We start from the raw sequence: 19,080 nt of genomic DNA, 5'->3' as shown, positions 1-19,080 counted from the left end.
AATGAATTTTCTGAACTCAGTTGGATCATTGAAGGAAGCAATTGACTGTAGATGAGATACTTGTTCAAAGAAAGCAAATGGGAAAGAAAACATGAAACTCGTCACTATAAGTTGCTTTTCGGGGATCTTAAAATAGAGATGAGTTGTAGTGCTCAAAAAACTAATGATACAAAAGCCAGGTAGATGAATGTATGATTTCTTACTTACAAGATTGTCTTTCTGTGAAGCATTAAACCAAATCAATTTTCTTTAAAGTTTTAGGTTATTGCTTTGTATAATTCATGCTATGAATACTTAAATAAATCAGTTCTCATTTTCTTTATCCACCCCCTTTCTGTTATAACTAACAACATTCTAAAAATGTCTAACATGGTAGATGATGACCCTGAATCTCCTCAGACTTCTGGTCTCAGCATCTCTGTAACCTTGTCAGAAGCACTTCACATGGTGACATAGCAGCAGAGGTTCAGGAATTCAGAGCTACTTTGCTAAATTCACTGTGAATCAGTGTTGATAATTATAATTATCTAGTCACTTTGCAGCTGGCCTCTGTAGTTAATAGACCCATTTATAATGTTGATAAAATTTTACATTAAATAAACTTATAGCATGCTGGTAATCAGAATGTGTTATACCTCCTGCAGAAAGCTGGGTAATGCTTTTTTTTTTGCTGTGCTGTGTTTTAGCTCTATTTCAGTACTAATTTTTCAAACTTTGAATATGATCATATTAACTGGAACAATTCCGTTCAGAACAACTTCAAATGATTTGAAGACTGGCAGAATTAACACATTATTTTCAGGAATTAGTGTTACAGAATTCTGCAAATCACTTGTGTATGTCTGTGTTTATCCACATCAAGGGATGTTGGGATTTATAATGGGCCATAGCTTTCTGTTCAATTTATACATTAATATCATCAAGTCGCTCCAAAATGTCATTATTTTTCTAAATTTGACCTAATATTTATAAGTTTTCTAATTGCTTGCACAATTGGGCACATTCAACCATTTTACTATGTTCGGTCATTAATTATAATTAAATGTAAAAATGTAAAACAAAAGGCATTTGAAAGAAGGTACAAATGGTCCAGGTTACTAAATGTATTGCTACTGCAGGAATTGTTCCAACTTAATTTTAGCAGTTCAGCGAACACAGAAACAAACATGAAATGGGATTGAGCAGGTTAGGATATGATAGTATAGTTTTTGGTAAGTTCAGGTCTATGGAGAATGGATGGTAGGAAACAGGAAAGCATTGTAAAGTCAAGTTGGAGGTGACAAAAGTTGCAATGACAATTTCAGAGCAAATAGGCAGAGATGGGTGACTTGAAAGTGGTTGGTTTGTGTGATGAAAAAGAAATAGATTCACAATTTCAGGGTAAAATATGATGCTAAATTTGGGAGCATGTGAGTCGGGGGAAGGAGATAGAATCGGTGGCAGAGTGAAAGAGGTTTTTTCAATGTTTAATTGAAGAAAGTTGGTCATGACGTGGATGCCAAGCAAGCAATCTGACAACACTGGAGCAGTGGAGACATTTTAAATAGGCAAAGCTTGATGATATCAGTGTACGTGTGAAACCTGATGTCCTGCCATCCATTGACATCACCAAGGGACAACGTATAGCTGGGAAATGGGTCAGAAACAGCAAGTATAGATCTTTAGGGGAGTCCAGAGATAGCAGTGCAGTGGCTGGAAGAGAAACCATTTCTGGAGATTTTCTGCTAACAATGGAATGATGTCGGGTCAGCCCTGCACGCCTGGATAGCAATGGCCTGACGAAGAATTTCAGTCCATAAGTTATTTCTTTTGATGTTTGTCACTGACCTCTCATTATAGAAAATTGCTGTTTTTAATATTGGCTGTTCCTACCTTGTGTTATTGGGTGGAATAATAATAAGGATTTCATTCTTTTCAACCAAATGCAGTGAGGTTGAGGTGAATTTTCAAGATGTTCTACTTTTCCACTGTAACTTTAGTTGAGCATTCACAGAAACTACAAAAATATAACGTCTGCCAGCAGAGACAACTGGAACTCCTGTAGAAAATCACCCTTTATTTTTCACATCTATTTCAGATTATCAGATTTCACATCTTTATCAGATTATGTTTTAGTTTAGTTGCCAACACATTTAAGTTTCAGTATGGATTTGTTAGGAACAGGGTCCCTACACTTTACCATTGTCTAGAGATTTTTCCAGATGAAAGTGAGGACAGCAGATGTTGGAGATTAGAGTCGAGAGTGTGGTGCTGGAAAAGCACAGCAGGTCAGGCAGCATCCAGGGAGCAGGAGAATCGACGTTTCGGGCAAAAGACCTTCGTCTGTTGTACATTTCCAACACCACACTCTCGACTCTAGAGATTTTTCCATGTTGAATTTGCCACAAAGGTTTTTCTCCTATCTGTATGGATGTTAAATGTACAGCTTTTAGCTTGCTGATGACTGAATGCAATAGCAGATGACATGAAGCGAATTTTCAATTTTCAATCTAAAGACTGAATTTTCAGACCTCCACAACTGCCAGCATGTGAAATGAGACAACTGAATGGGATTGGCACCACTGCTCACGGTATTGTATATGCAGTTCAACTGTGTCTGTGCCTCACAATGATGTACGTGTATTTCCACCATCCAGTTCAGACATAGGAATCGACAAGGCCTTCTATGTCTAGTATACTGGAGGAAAGTCACTAACCGTTCTAACTAGAAGAGACAATAATATGCCAGAAGAAGTAGGTTATTATATGTTTGTAACTAGTTATAGATTACATTGATTTGACAGATATTGAGCAGAAAATTTCTTGCCTCTAAATGACATGGGCATTGGCAAGCAAAAAAAGGGTGAGGTTGTCAGTCATGAAATTCTGGACATTAAGATCAGAAAGTACGATTCTCCAACCAAGTAATGAATGGTGAGATGAGAATTAGAATTAACTTTAATGTCACAGATACTCAATGAGTAAAGAGAATATTTTACACGTCGTCACTTACAGTGCCATCTTAGGTACAAAGGTACCCAGGTACAGCTTCTTCAGTTACAAAATCTTAGACAATAGAGAAATAAAATATCCAATATTGCAGAAATAAAAATTCAGAACAACGGTCATCCAACCCAGACCACGCTGGCATCCAGCCTCCAGTCTGCTCCAGGCCCTGGCTCCAGACCACACTTCAACTTGAGGATCATGAGGCTAGAACATGTTTCAGGCAGCCATGCCAGGCCAATAGGTCACCATGCACACAGAGAGACCTATTTTTATCAACTTTCATGCATCGACATCTCATTGTTAGTTAACTTTACCTAATCAATATACAGTTTCCCATTCTCCCACCCTCCGTATAGAAATTGGACAGCAACGTTTCCCAACGTGAAAGTCAGAGGGATCTAAGGGGCAACTTTTTTCACGCAGACAATGATGTGTGTATGGAATGAGTTGCATAGGAAGTGATTGAGGCTGGTACAATTACAACATTTAAAAGGCATCTGGATGGGTATGTGAATAGGAAGGGTTTGGAGGGATATGGGTCAAGTTCTATAAAATGAGACTAGATTAAGTTAGGATATCTGGTCGGCATGGACGAGTTGGACCGAAGGGTCTGTTTCCATGCTGTACATCCCTATGACTCTATGATCTGGCAACTCTGTCTCACTGCTTGCTCCTCCAGACCTCAATCTTGGACAGCAGTCACCAACATCTCAGCACAAGCACCATGGGCAGCAACTGTCCATAACCCCATCCACAGATATCGGCAGCAGCTACCTATTAGCTTCATTATACCTTCATGGTACACCTCTAATCCACTTACAGTATAGACCTGCATTTCAGTGGTGGGCTTTGCAGTACACTTGTAGCTTTCATTGAAGCACTGCTGCCAGAACACATGGCACAGAGGGAGAGGTACCCCTCAGGGCTTATCACTTGGTCTCTTAGTGCCAGCTTGGATGCGCATAGTATCTCTGAACATCCTTGTTTTACCTTTTTGCACTTTGCCCCCTCAGCTAACGTTCAAAGGCTCACAGCACTCCAGTTTCAATTTGCCTCCTAGCACAGACACAAAGGCAGAAATCTTGTCATGGATGTCTCTAGTTATCTGTCAAGTGGATGGACCTGTTGCTGTAGCACACTGTGCTATGTCAGCCTCTCACCTGCACTATGTGCCTGCAGCATAAATGGCAAACACATGCTGCATGTGCTTCAGAAAAATGGTTATCTGCCAAAGTCTAAAGGCAATAGACCTCAGTCTGATCAAGGGAGACAATCCTTGGTCGGGGGGTCCAAGGACAGGAAGTCAAGGGTCTCATGCGCTTGGACATGGTCCGTCACCCGCTTGGACATGGTCCGTCATCCGCTTGGACATGGTCCGTCACCCGCTTGGACATGGTCAGTCACCCACTTGGACTGCTACAGTGTTGCAACACAAAGGTCACTGGGACCTGAAACATTGGCTCTGCTTTCTCTCCACTGTTGCTGCCAGATCTGCTGAACTTTTCCAGCAATTTCTGCTTTTGTTACAATCTCTAGGATTCAACATTGAATTCCAAAATTTCAGAACATGACTTCTGTACTACTATGTTTCTTACATCTCCCACCCTCCCCAGCCTGTGTCTTGTTGGCTTTGCTGTAGGCACAGTGGACCCATTTTCTTCTTTTTCATAGTTGACACGGCCACTTACTTTACACATCTATCACTCCTTTACAACCATTGTCACTTCCTTTGTCATTTACTCAGAGGATTCACACTATCTGTCCCACTTGCTCCTCCTCCCTCTTCTGTCTACAGCATGAAAAACATTTTTTCAGTTCTGAAAAAGAGTCATGCTGGACTTGAAATGTAGTCTGTGTTTCTCTTTGCACAGATGCTGCCCGACATACTGAAAGCCTCCAGCGCTTTCTATCTTATTTCAAAATTCCAGGACTACAGGATTTCGATTTTGTTTGTTAATTGTTCTGTTTGGCTATTGCATAATAAAAGTGAATTTTTCAAATGTTTAAAGGCTTATTGGTATGTAATGGTCTCACATTGAACCATGAGAGGATGTTGAGCTACCCTAGGCACTGGGGACAGCGTAGTACTCCTTTTTGGCAATGCTCTAAGATGGATAATGCTAAGGATGGGTAAACTGTGTACCTTAGTTTTCAAGTAGCAATACATGCATGGATGTGCACCTGTACGTGCAGTGAAGTGCCACCATGCCACCTGTGCATCCCAAGCAGCATTTGTTTTTGATTCCCCCCCCCCCCCCCCCCCCACTGAGAGAGTGCATACGGAAGGACAATGCCTGGCTGGCAGCATGTGACTGGGTGCAAGGTTGGTTTTTAAAGATGGTGCTGAAAATGTGTTGCTGGAAAAGCGCAGCAGGTTAGGCACATTCCAGGGAACAGGAGAATCAACGTTTCGGGCATAAGCCCTTCTTCAGGAAAGAAGGGCTTATGCCCGAAACGTTGATTCTCCTGTTCCCTGGATGCTGCCTGACCTGCTGCGCTTTTCCAGCAACACATTTTCAGCTCTGATCTCCAGCATCTGCAGACCTCACTTTCTCCCTTTTAAAGATGGTGCCAATGTAAGGAATCCCAGGGGGCTCTGCAGTAATGAATACCTCTATCTGTGGCATAAAGGCAAAGACAATGAGTGGGGTGCTATAGGAAATAAGAGTGTAGTGCTGGAAACGCTCAGCAGGTCAGGCAGCATCTGAGGAGCAAGAAGATCAATGTGTTGAACAAAAGCCCTTCATCAGCCCATCATCCTGTTCCTCGGATGCTGCATGACCTGCTGCACTTTTCCAGCACCACACTCTTGACTCTAATTACCCGCATTTGCACTCCGTACTATTGTCTGCTAGAGGAAATGAGGCAAGTCTCAGAAAATAGTTTGTGAAATCTTGTCAGGTCTCAAGGAGAAACCCTTTATGAAACTTGACAGAATTGACACTAACCAATTTTGAATAAAATTCCGACCATTGTTACAGAGTCTATGACAAGGTCTGGAACATTAGATCTAACTCCTCCAAGATCCTATGCTGTTCCCCCAAATATTCATATCATATCTTCATAATAGGTGGTGCTTAAGGCCCTCCTCAGTTTTACCCTTCTCAGACTCTTATACCAATATACAACCACCACCCCCTGCCTTCACCATAACACCTTGACTGTCTTGTGGATGAAAATCTGTGTAACTCTGACTTGAATCTATTCAATGACCTAGCCCATAGTAATGCCTGGAATGGAGTTTTCCAAAGTTTAATGACACTTGAATGAGAAAGATTTCTCCTCATATCTGTTTTAAAGGGAAACCTTTATTCGGAAACCATGCTTCCTATTTCTAGATTATCAGCATCTAGTCTGCTGAAGCCCTTCGCAATCCAATATGATTTCAAATTGAGTTTTATAAGATTATTACAGTTTGGAATTAAAGCTTTAAATGTAAGGCAAGTGAAGAAGTTCATTTGACATGTTCTGCAGTTTACCTGAGAGTAAGCCTTTGTAGTTTGATTGGTAGAGATCAAAAAAGGACTTAGATGTTTTTCAACCAAGAAAATGATGTGTGACAATTACGCTCAGACACAATATTTACCCAGCCTGAGAGTTTATAATGCAGAGACTTAAAGTCTCCCAAAGTCCCAAAAATGTGTTGGAGGTACCATGTTGCAAGTAGTGATGCTGTAAATTGTCTTTTACTTCTAATATTGATATAAAGCTGGGGTCACAAATAACTAATTAACAGTGCTACCATAATTGAAAGTTAATGCATTTTACTGATCAGTGGAGAGAAGTTGTGATGTACTGTACTCAGATGAGGGAGGGAAATGGTCATTAGATAAAGGAAAGCATCAAATGTAACACAAACAGCTAATTTCCTGGTATTGAGACCGGTTGTCATGCAATGAGGGGTACGTTGGGTTCCAAGAGATCAATTGGGTTAAGGGACTCTCTAGTCTGAGGTATAGGCAGATGTTTCTGTGGCCAGCAGTGAAAAATTAGAATGGTGTGTTGCTTCTCTCGTGCCAGGATCAAGGATGTCTCAGAGAGGCTGCAGAATGTTCTCACGGGGGAAAGGGACCAGCAGGAGGTAATTGGACATAGGAAGGGAAAAGGTTGAGATTCTGAAGGGAGATTACAGAATGTTAGGCATGAATTTAAAAAGCAGGTCCTTAAGAGTAGTAATAGCTGGATTACTCCCAGTGCTATGAGCTAGTGAGGGCATGAATAGGAGGATAGAGCAGATGAATGCATGGCTGAGGAGCTGGTGTACGAGAGAAGTATTCACATATTGGGATCACTGGAATCTCTTCTGAGGTAGAAATGACCTGTACAAGAAGGACGGATTGCACCTAAATTGGAAGGTGACTAATATATTGGCAGGGAGATTTTCGGGAGCTGCTCGGGAGGATTTCAACTAATTGGGGGGGGGCATGGGGTGTGTGTGGGGGGAAGGTGGGGGGAGGTGGGACCCAGGGAGATAGTGTGGAAAGGTATCAATCTGAGACTGGTACAGTTGAGAACAAATGTGAGCAAATAGTCAGGGCTAGCAGGGACAAAGAAGGACTGATTGATTAAACTGCATTTATTTCAATGCAAGAGGTCTAACAGGGGAGGCAGATGAAGTCAGGGCATGGTTAGGAACATGGGACTGGGATTTCATAGCAATTACAGAAACATGGCTCAGGGATGGGCAGGACTGGCAGCTTTATGTTCCAGAATGCAAATGCTACAGGAAGGACAGAAAGGGAGGCAAGAGAGGAGGGGGAATGGCATTTTTGATAAGGGATAGCATTACAGCTGTGCTGAGGGAGTATATTCCCGGAAATACATCCAGGGAAGTTACTTGGGTAAACTGAGAAATAAGAAAGGGATGATCACCTTATTGGGATTGTATTATGGACCCCCTAATTGTCAGAGGGAAATTGAGAAGCATATTTGTAAGGAAATCTCAGCTATCTGTAAGAATAATAGGATGGTTATGGTAGGGGATTTTAACTTTCCAAACATAGACTAGGACTGCCATACTGTTAAGGGTTTAGATGGAGAGGAATTTGTTAAGTGTGTACAAGACAATTTTCTAATTCAGAATGTGGATGTACCTACTAGAAAAGGTACAAAACTTGACCTACTCTTGGGAAATAAACCAGGGCAGGTGACTGAGGTGTCAGTGGGGGAGCACTTTGGGGACAGCGACCATAATTCTATTAGTTTTAAAATAGTGATGGAAAAGGATAGACCAGATCTAAAAGTTGAAGTTCTAAATTGGAGGAGGGCCAATTTTGACGGTATTAGGCAAGAACTTTCAAAAGCTGATTGGAGGTAGATGTTCACAGGTAAAGGGACGGCTGGAAAATGGTAAGCCTTCAGAAATGAGATAATGAGAGTCCAGAGAAAGTATATTCCTGTCAGGGTGAAAGGAAAGGCTGACAGGTGTAGGGAATGCTGGATGATGAAAGAAGTTGAGGGTTTGGTTAAGGAAAAGAAGGAAGCATATGTCAGGTATAGACAGGATAAATCAAGTGAATCCTTAGAAAAGTATAAAGGAAGTAGGAGTATACTTAAGAGAAAAATGAGGAGGGCAAAAAGGGACATGAGATAGCTTTAGCAAATAGAGTTAAGGAGAATCCAAAGAGTTTTTACAAATACATTAAAGACAAAAGGGTAACTAGGGAGGGAATAGAGCCCCTTAAAGATCAGCAAGGAGGCCTTTGTGTGGAGCTGCAGGAGATGGGGGAGATACTAAACAAGTATTTTGCATCAGTATTTACTGTGGAAAAGGACAAAGAATATATAGAATGTAGGGAAATAGATGGTGACATATTGAAAAAATGTCCATATTACAGTGGAGGAAGTGCTGGATGTCTTGAAACGCATAAAAGTGGATAAATCCCCAGGACCTGATCAGGTGTACCCTAGAACTCTGTGGGAATCTGGGAAAGCCAGTTTATTGAGATATTTCTATCATCTGGTCGGCATGGACAAGTTGGACTGAACTTGTCTGTGATGTACATCTCGATAACACCGATAAATTAAAATTTAAGATAAGTTTCTCTATGTGGAGAGTTAGCAGAAGGTCGGATAATTCTCCTTGGAGCTCAGAAGGTTAAGCAGTGATTTAAACCAGGAGCAGATTTCTTTCCAGGATATTTAATTTACAGAGAGACAGAGGGAGAAATTATTAACGTCACAATTTTTAGTAAATACTTTCAAGTAATTGGCGAATAATGCAAGTTAAAAATGTGAAGATTATTTTACTCAGTAAGTTCTGAGCATCTGGAACAGTTTGAACGACAGCTGGATGCAGATTCAGTAGTTATTGTCAAAACAAATTTGCAATTTAGCTTTTTTTAAGAAAGGATTTGGAGGACTACAGGCAAATGGGAGGTGGGTTGGGACAGACTGGCACCATCTACAGAGGGAGAGAGTACAGCCCCAATGGGCTGAATAGCCCCCAATCCCTGTGTTCAGTGAATCTGCCCCATTCACTGTGAATGATGAAGCTTATGCCAGGGCAGAGCCATAGAGATGTACAGCATGAAAACAACCCCTTTGGTCAAACTGGTCCATGCTGACCAGATGTCCTAGCCTAATCAAGACAAAAGATGGAAAATTATAGGCCAATTAGCCTAACCTCGATTGTTAAAATTCTAGAATCCATCGTTAAGGATGAGGTTTCTAAATTCTTGGAAGAGCAGGGTCGGATTAGAACAAGTCAACATGGATTTAGTAAGGGGCGGTCGTGCCTGATAAACCTGTTAGAATTCTTTGAGGAGGTGACAAGTAGGTTAGACCAGGGAAACCCAGTGGATGTGGTCTATCTAGACTTCCAAAAGGCCTTTGATAAGGTGCCACACGGGAGGCTGCCCATGCTGTTTGAGGTGAGCTACTGGCATGGATTGAGGATTGGCTGTCTGACAGAATGCAGAGAATTGGGATAAGAGGTTCTTTTTTGGAATGGCAGCTGGTGACAAGCGGTGTCCCACAGGGTTCAGTGTTGGGGTCGCAGCTGTTCACATTATATATTAATGATCTGGATGAAGGGACTGGGGGCATTCTAGCAAAGTTTGCCAATGATACGAAGATAGGTGGACAGGCAGGTAGTACTGAGGAAGTGGGGAGGCTGCAGAAGGATGTAGACCGTTTGGGAGAGTGGTCCAGGAAATGGCTGATGAAGTTCAATGTGAGCAACTGCGAGGTCTTGCACTTTGGAAAAAAGAATACAAGCATGGACTACTTTCTAAACGGTGAGAAAATTCATAAAGCCAAAGTACAAAGGGATCTGGGAGTGCTAGTCGAGGATTCTCTAAAGGTAAACATGCAGGTTGAATCCGTGATTAAAAAAGCGAATGCAATGTTGTCATTTATCTCAAGAGGGTTGGAATATAAAAGCGGCGATGTGCTACTGAGACTTTATAAAGCTCTGGTTAGGCCCCATTTGGAGTACTGCGTCCAGTTTTGGTTTCCACACCTCAGGAGGGACATACTGGCACTGGAGCATGTCCAGCGGAGATTCACACGGATGATCCCTGGAATGGTGGGTCTAACATACGAGGAACGGCTGAGAATCCTGGGATCGTACTCATTGGAGTTTAGAAGGTTAAGGGGAGATCTAATAGAAACTTACAAGATAATACATGGCTTGGAAAGGGTGGATGCTAAGAAATTGTTTCCGTTAGGCGGGGAGACTAGGATCCGTGGGCACAGCCTTAAAATTAGAGGGGGTAAATTCAGAACAGAAATGTGGAGACATTTCTTCAGCCAGCGAGTGATGGGCCTGTGGAATTCATTGCCGCAGAGTGCAGTGGAGGCCGGGACGATAAATGTCTACAAGGCAGAGATTGATAAATTCTTGATGTCACAAGGAATTAAGGGCTACGGGGAGAATGCGGGTAAGTGGAGTTGAAATGCCCATCAGCCATGATTAAATGGCGGAGTGGACTCGATGGGCCGAATGGCCTTACTTCCACTCCTATGTCTTATGGTCTTATGATAGTCACAGGTGAGGTACTAGAAGACTGGACTTTGGCTAACGTGGTGCCTCTATTTAAGAAGGGTGGTAAGGACAAGCCAGGGAACCATAGAGCAGTGAGCCTGACATCGATGGTGGGCAAGTTGTTGGAGGGATTCCTGAGGGACAGGTTGTACATGTATTTGGAAAGGCAAGGAATGATTAGGGATAGTCAACATGGCTCTGTGCATGGGACATCAAGTCTCACAAACTTAATTGAGTTTTTTGAATATGTAACAAAGAGGATTGATGAGGGCAGAGTGGTAGATGTGATCTATGTGGACTTCAGTAAGGCATTCGACAAAGTTCGGCATGGGAAACTGGTTAGCAAGTTAAATCTCATGGAATACAGGGAGAACTAGCCATTTGGATACAAACTGGCTCAAAGGTAGAAGACAGAGGGTGATCGTGGAAAGTTGTTTTTCAGACTGGAGGCCTGTGACCAGTGGAGTGCCAAAAGGATCGGTGCTGGGTCTACTATATTTCATTATCTGTATAAATGATTTGGATGTGAGCATAAGAGGTATAGTTAGTAAGTTTGTAGTTGACACCAAAATTGGAGGTGTAGTGGACAGCAAAGAGGGTTACTTCCAATTACAATGGGATCTTGATCAGATGGGCTAATGGGCTGAGGCGTGGCAGATGGAATTTAATTTAGGTAAATGTGAGGTGCTGCATTTTGGGAAAGCAAATATTAGCAGGATTTGTATACTTTATGGTAAGGTCCTAGGGAGTGTTGCTGAACAAAGAGACTTTGCAGTGCAGATTCATAGCTCCTTGAAAGTGGAGTCACAGGTAGATGGGATAGTGAAGAAGGCATTTGGTATGCTTTCCTTTATTGGTCAGAGTATTGAGTACAGGAATTGGGAGGTCATGTTGCAGCTGTACTGGACATTGGTTAGGCCATTGTTGGAATATTGCGTGCAATTCTGGTCTCCTTCCTATCAGAATGATGTGAAACCTGAAAGGGTTCAGAAAAGATTTACAAGGACGTTGCCAGGGTTGGAAGATTTGAGCTATAGGGAGAGGCTGAATATGCTCGGGCTGTTTTCCCTGAAGTATCGGAGGCTGAGGGGTGACCTTATAGAGGTTTATAAAATTATGAGGGGCATGGATAGGATAAATAGATCAAGTCTTTTCCCTGGGGTGGGGGAGTCCAGAACTAGAGGTGAGAGGAGAAAGATATAAAAGAGCCTGAAGGGGCAACGTTTTCAAGCAGAGGGTGGTACATGTATGGAATGAGCTGCCAGAAGAAGTGGTGGAGGCTAGTAGAATTGCAACATTTAAGAGGCATCTGAATGGGTGTATGAATAGGAAGGGTTTGGAGGGATATTTGCCAAGTGCTGGCAAGTGGAACTAGATTGGGTTGGGATATCTGGTCGGCATGGACAGGTTGGACCGAAGGGTCTGTTTCCGTACTGTACATCTCTATGATCATGACTCTATAAGTAGCGTTCTTAGGATTCGAAGAAATTCATTCTGGAAGGCCAGTGAGAAAGATGACTTTTTCTGTGCTGAATGAATTAAGAACTCCCTGTAAATTTCGGAAAGCATGTTGAGATTGTCATTCAAAATTCCTACTCAATAGACAGCATTTTGGGAATTTGCTGCTTTCTTCCTGATTCCTGCAGCTTAAATAATCTACCCAAGGAAAAGAAAATAAGGTCAAGTAAATTGTTTATTTTAGTGGCTTGTTACAGTAAAATATTTTAAAGTGGAAACTTGTCATTTTTTTCAGCTAATAACTGGAAGCTCAAATCTCAGGTCAAACGTCTCTGCAGAGATTGTAACATAGGCTTTATACTTCTCAACTAGAAGCAACCTGATAAATCAAAATCTTTTCCCAGGATTTAACCGAGTGTCATTTTTTCTGAAACAAAATTACTCAAGAAACTCAACAGGTTTGGCAACATATGTGGAGGGAGATCAGAGTTAATGTTTTGGGTTTCGTTCTTTGGTTTTATTGGAAATGTTTCTGACCTGCCTTCATTACAAGTATATCCCTTTATAAAAGATGAGACCAAAACTATCAGCTCTCTAGATGCAGATTCACCAGTGGCCTGTACAGTGTAGCAAACCTTTTACAATGCAAATAAACCAATTGGGATTTCCTCGACAATATCACAGAGTTGCTGTATGATAGCATTATAAAGATTTACAAATAGCTTCAGAAAAGAATTGCTATTTGTATAACATAATACTATCATCTAGATATTGTTGTGGCACTACTATGTTGACCTCGTGCTCCCACAAGGAGGTTAAACAGTTCATCCACTTTACTAACACCTTCCACCCCAACCTCAAATTTACCTGGACCATCTCAGACTCCTCCCTCCCCTTCCTAGACCTCTGCATTTCTATCTCGGACGACCAACTCAACACAGATATTTACTATAAACCGACCGACTCCCACAGCTACCTAGATTACACCTCCTCCCACCCTGCCCCCTGTAAAAACGCCATCCCATATTCCCAATTCCTTTGCCTCCGCCGCATCTGCTCCCAGGAGGACCAATTCCACTTACGAACAACCCAAATGGCCTCCTTTTTCAAAGACCGCAATTTCCCCTCAGACGTGGTCGACGATGCTCTCCACCGCATCTCCTCCACTTCCCGCTCCTCCGCCCTTGAACCCCGCCCTCCAATCGCCACCAGGACAGAACCCCACTAGTCCTCACCTACCACCCCACCAACCTCCGATACATCGTATCATATTCCGTCATTTCCGCCGCCTCCAAACAGACCCCACCACCAGGGATATATTTCCCTCCCCACCCCTATCAGCGTTCCGGAGAGACCATTCCCTCCACGATTCCCTCGTCAGGTCCACACCCCCCACCAACCCAACCTCCACTCCCGGCACCTTCCCCTGCAACCGCAAGAAGTGCAAAATTTGTGCCCACACCTCCCCCCTCACCTCCCTCCAAGGCCCCAATGGATCCTTCCATATCCGTCGCAAATTCACCTGCACCTCCACACACTTCATTTACTGTATCCGTTGCACCCAATGTGGTCTTCTCTATATTGGGGAGACAGGCCGCCTACTTGCGGAACATTTCAGGGAACACCTCTGGGACACCCGCACCAACTAACCCAACCGTCCCATGGCTGAACACTTTAACTCCCCCTCCCACTCCACCAAGGACATGCAGATCCTTGGCCTCCTCCATCGCCAGACCCTGACCACAGGACGCCTGGAGGAAGAGCGCCTCATCTTCCGCCTAGGAACCCTCCAACCACGCGGGATGAATATAGATTTGTCCAGCTTCCTCATTTCCCCTCCCCCAACCTTATCTCAGTCCAAATCCCCGGATTCAGCACTGCCCTCTTGACCAGCAATCTTCTTCCCGACCTCTCTGCCCCCACCCCGTCTCCGGCCTATCACCCTCACCCTCACCTCCTTCCACCTATCATATTCCCAGCGCCCCTCCCCCAAATTCCCTCCCCCCTACATTTTATCTCAGCCCGCCTGGCACACCAGCCTCATTCCTGAAGAAGGGCTTATACCCGAAACGTCAATTCTCCTGCTCCTCGGATGCTGCCAGCCCTACTGTGTTTTTCCAGCACCACATTTTTCAACTCGCATAGATTGCAAAGCACCTCTGAAAATCTACGAACCAGTCTTCAGTGAATTGCGAAAAGTATATTGGATGGCTGAAAGCTTCTGGAATTGGGATGGCCTGTGCTTTTGATTCAGACTATCTAGTATTTGTGTATCTATGTTCTGCCTGTAGGGTTCCTGTCACCAGCCTTCATTTTTGTAAAGACATGAGGTGCCATACAATTGGCATTCATAATGTCTATCATCCTAACACCTGAACATGACGTTCGACAATGATGTAGCATTGTTACTTTTGGAATCTTACCTGTGTCTCTTATTTGTAAAAACGTTCTTCAGTTATAAAACCACATGCATACTGATGTCAATCCAAATATTGATTTGCTTCTCTACATGAGCAATTATTCTAATAAACCAAGCTGTCAAAGTTTGAATAATTTAAGGAATTGCCACAGTGGGTTAATCCTACATGCATACTGAGAATTGAATGGATCCTAGATTGCTGCACTCCATTTGTCTAGCGTTTTACCAATAGTCCATCATCATTTGTGGCCTGATTAGGCTTTCAATTTAAAAGCAGAGATGACAGTTCTCTAATATTTACTAAATACCAATATTTGTCAGAATCCATTCCTGGAACCAAAAGTGATTGTTGGTAGTTTTTAGAATTTGCTTTGATTTGATAATGGGATAAAATAGGAATCAACTGAAATCTGTTGCTTCAAGAGACAACACACAATACTCATCCCTAAGGAACATTACTTAATGAGCACTGCTTTACTTCAGGCCAGTTGCTAATTACGGTTCAAATCAACAGTCTCTGGAGGGATACTCCTGTCCTTACAACTGCACACATCAAATTTATCAATTAAATTTATCTTTTGGGATCTCTTCTGGTCCCGGAACAATTCCTTGCTGGGTCCCCTTAGTATGAAGCTCAATGCCTTTTCCAATAAAGCTCAGTTGTATTATGGTTTATATTTACCAGTTAGGCCTATAATTTTTAGACAGCTACAAGGCATCACAACATCTGATGTTCCAGTATAAAGGCAATCACCTCACCTTCACTCACTCACTTTGGGCAGTGGATTGAGTGTAGTAAGTTATGTTTATGTAATGTACAGTAACATTATTAACCACAGAACATAGACTATGTGTATAATCCATGATAATAGACAATAGACAATAGGTGCAGGAGTAGGCCATTCAGCCCTTCGAGCCTGCACCGCCATTCAACATGATCATGGCTGGTCATTCCTAATCAGTATCCTCTTCCTGCCTTATTTCCCTAACCCTTGATTCCACTATCTTTCAGAGCTCTATCCAACTCTTTCTTAAATGAATCTAGAGACTGGGCCTCCACTGCCCTCTGGGGCAGAGCATTTTCCACACAGCCACCACTCTCTGGGTAAAGAAGTTTCTCCTCATCTCTGTCCTAAATGGTCTACCCAGTATTTTTAAGCTGTGTCCTCTGGTTCGGCACTCACCCATCAGCGGAAACATGTTTCCTGCCTCCAGAGTGTCCAATCCTTTCATAATCTTATATGTCTCAATCAGATCCCCTCTCAGTCTTCTAAACTCAAGGGTATACAAGCCCAGTCGCTTCAGTCTTTCAGTGTAAGGTAATCCCGCCATTCCAGGAATTGACCACGTGAACCTACGCTGCACTCCCTCAATAGCCAGAATGTCTTTCCTCAAATTTGGAGACCAGAACTGCATACAGTACTCCAGGTGTGATATCACCAGGGCCCTGTACAGCTGCAGAAGCACCTCTTTGCTTCTATACTCAATTCCTCTTGTTATGAAGGCCAGCATGCTATTAGCCTTCTTTACTATTGCTGATATTGCAGCATTGCTGATATTGCAGCATTGTAAATAGTTAGTGTTAAAAGTAGACTTCAAGATATCTGACTCAAAAGATCCTAACTTTTTGTGGTGTATTTGCAAAGGCTAATATATGGTAAATGACAAATTGTGTCATGTTGTCACAAGTGGAGACCAAAAGTGATTCGTACAGATTGTTAGTGGTAATAAGTGGACATTAAAAGATGAAAGGTAAAAAGCTTTTACCTAATGGTAACCTGTCAGTCAATCTGCCCAAGTTCAGAACTGAAGTTACAACTACAACCAAGACTAATGTGCTGTGATCAAAATGTATTGAAGCTCATGCTGAAGCACAATGAGTATTCTACCTTCTGTCTGTCTGGCTATCTCTCTCTTTAAAAGGAAATAGTACGCTACTGCTGACCCCATTAAAAAAGCGGGAGTTTTAAATAATTCCAAAATTATAGCTCTAAAGCAGTTCTCAAAAAAAAACTTACAAGCATTGAAAGAAATGCTTTCTAAACTCATGAGGCCTTTCCTGTGTTCAGCCATCAGTCAGTTCTGCCAATTTCTTTTTTTGAATTTGTGTAAAGATTTTAAAAGCCTGCATGCAATCATCACTCCCTTTTTGGTGGCAGCACCACCTACAGGCAAAATCCCACTCCTACAAGCTTGGAGCTTTTAAAAGTGCTTCAAGAAATTTTTAAAAAAAACACCTTTTAAACCCACAACAACAAAAGAAAGAAGTCAACTGATAATTTTAATGCTACAGCAACAATAAATGTGTGCAAAAACAACTCTTAACGCTGCAATATCAGAAAGGGGAGAAACCCAACAATAATACCAAAAATACCACACTGCAATGTACATTTTTACTTGCAATTTTAAAAACTGTAATTGATGGTGGAAAGCAAACATCTCACCGTGGACTGACAATTCAATGACATTCTATCAGAATTTATGTTATTTAAATAAATAATTGGTCTTTATTTCCTGGATCAACAAATAACTGACAAAGGCTGGCAGTCAAGATTCTTTTTGCTTTGGACACTAAAGGATTAAGGAATAATTAAATCCTCCATTTATTCTTATTGTGATTGCAAGGATCCTTGACAAAGTTTTTTTGGATTTTAGATTGAATTAAAGTTTGAGTCAGTTTCAGGATTCACAATCTTCAGTTCATTTCATATTGTCAACAGCCAAGTGAAATGACTGCCAATTTATAGACAGGTGTTAACGCAACTGTATGAAAGTCAACCAAAGTTAACTTAGCTGAAAGGCTTATGGAATTGATCATTGCTTCAACACCATAAAACCCTTCAGAAAAGCTCTTGTGGACAAAGCCAAATAGTATACTATTGATGCACTACTAGGAGAGCAGTTGGAGTAGAAGAGCAACATCTCCAGACTCTTCACCCTGAAACAACTATTGCAGGTGTCGGTAGGTTCAGTGGAGCTTGCTGAGGTATGGCTTGTCTCATTCATCAAAAAATTATCAGTTAAGGATTCAGAGATGTCCTTTCTGATCTGGTATTAGCAACCCAGAGCTGATCATACCATAGAAAACATAGAGAAATGGGGAAAGAGCAGAGGTGTTAGACCAGCTGGAGACCTCTTTCTACAAACTAGTCTAAGCATGATGAGCGAATGTCTGCATTTGATCTGTGTATTTTGTTCCCAGTGAGTTTGAACGCAAGGTGGCAACTAGGAAAGTAAAGTAAATAGCCTGTCTCCCCATCCAACCTTCCTCAAAACCTATGGAGAAGGGGAGATGTCAGCTGGCCCACCCACTCATGGGCCTACTGAGTCCAATTCACACTTAAAGATCTCATCTAACTGCCACTGATCTTTGACCCACAGTGGGGGAGCCTACAGTATGAGGGAGGCCTGGCAGCTTTATGGACAGGCTAGTGTTGGGCAAGTAGGTGGGAACCTCCTTGTATTGGACATCTGACCACATTAGAGGCAACCCTCCACTCTCCTCAAGATCAGCCAGTTATTGAATTCTACCACTCCCTGCCCTCTTAAGTCTAGCTTCCCACCTCTGTCTCACTGGGACCCTGGATCCTGGGCTCCTTGGGCTGATGGGATTGCCTGCAGTTCAGTAATGGTCACTACTTCTGGTTGGTGCTTCTGGGACAGAGCTTTTAATCATCAGCCCTCAAGACAGGATTTTATCCATAGTCAGGGCAGAATCTGCATTGTTATTTTGTCTTTCTAAAGGGAAATAACTAACAGCAATTTTTAACAATGCTGGAGCAGTAAAAATAATCAAATGAAAGTTCAGCTAGTCAGGAATAAAGGGCTGGACTTTCCAGTTTGGAGGAATCAAACGGAGTAAAAATAAAGAATCTTGCACTGGGACAGTTCCCTGGTGGGACCCTGTCTTTAAGCAATCTTACAGAAGATGGCGTCTGAGGAGCACCTGGCACCCACTTGGTAATAGTAGCTGGCTAATTAAGTGACAATGGGGGCAAATTGGGGAAATGTTGGATGAACTGTTCATTGTCCGGGGTGGGAGAGCAGGTAGCCATCTCGCAGAAAACCAGTGCACCACTGGTGGTCTTTTTAATCCCTCTGCCCAAACCTGCAAAAATCACAAGGGCAACATTCTCAGCCACTGGCCATTCTGTTGGAGGGGTTCCCCCTTACAAAATGATGGCCACACTTACTTTGGAACAACTTTAGAAATTTCCAGAGGACAGCT

General features: G+C 42.4%; 1 protein-coding gene across 2 annotated transcripts in view; it reads left to right on the top strand.

The window, feature by feature from the left end:
• rgs11 (regulator of G protein signaling 11) overlaps window positions 1-19,080 on the top strand; it is a 150,518-nt gene that overhangs the window by 12,044 nt on the left and 119,394 nt on the right. The gene's annotated exons all lie outside the window — the stretch shown is intronic.

This window comes from Chiloscyllium plagiosum, unplaced genomic scaffold (assembly GCF_037043375.1).
Source record: "Chiloscyllium plagiosum isolate Xiang-an unplaced genomic scaffold, Cpla_swu_hap1 HiC_scaffold_20, whole genome shotgun sequence".
NCBI classification, from domain to species: Eukaryota; Metazoa; Chordata; class Chondrichthyes; order Orectolobiformes; family Hemiscylliidae; genus Chiloscyllium; species Chiloscyllium plagiosum.
Note: the sequence above shows the minus strand (reverse complement) of the source record. Positions and strands in the feature narration are given on the sequence as shown.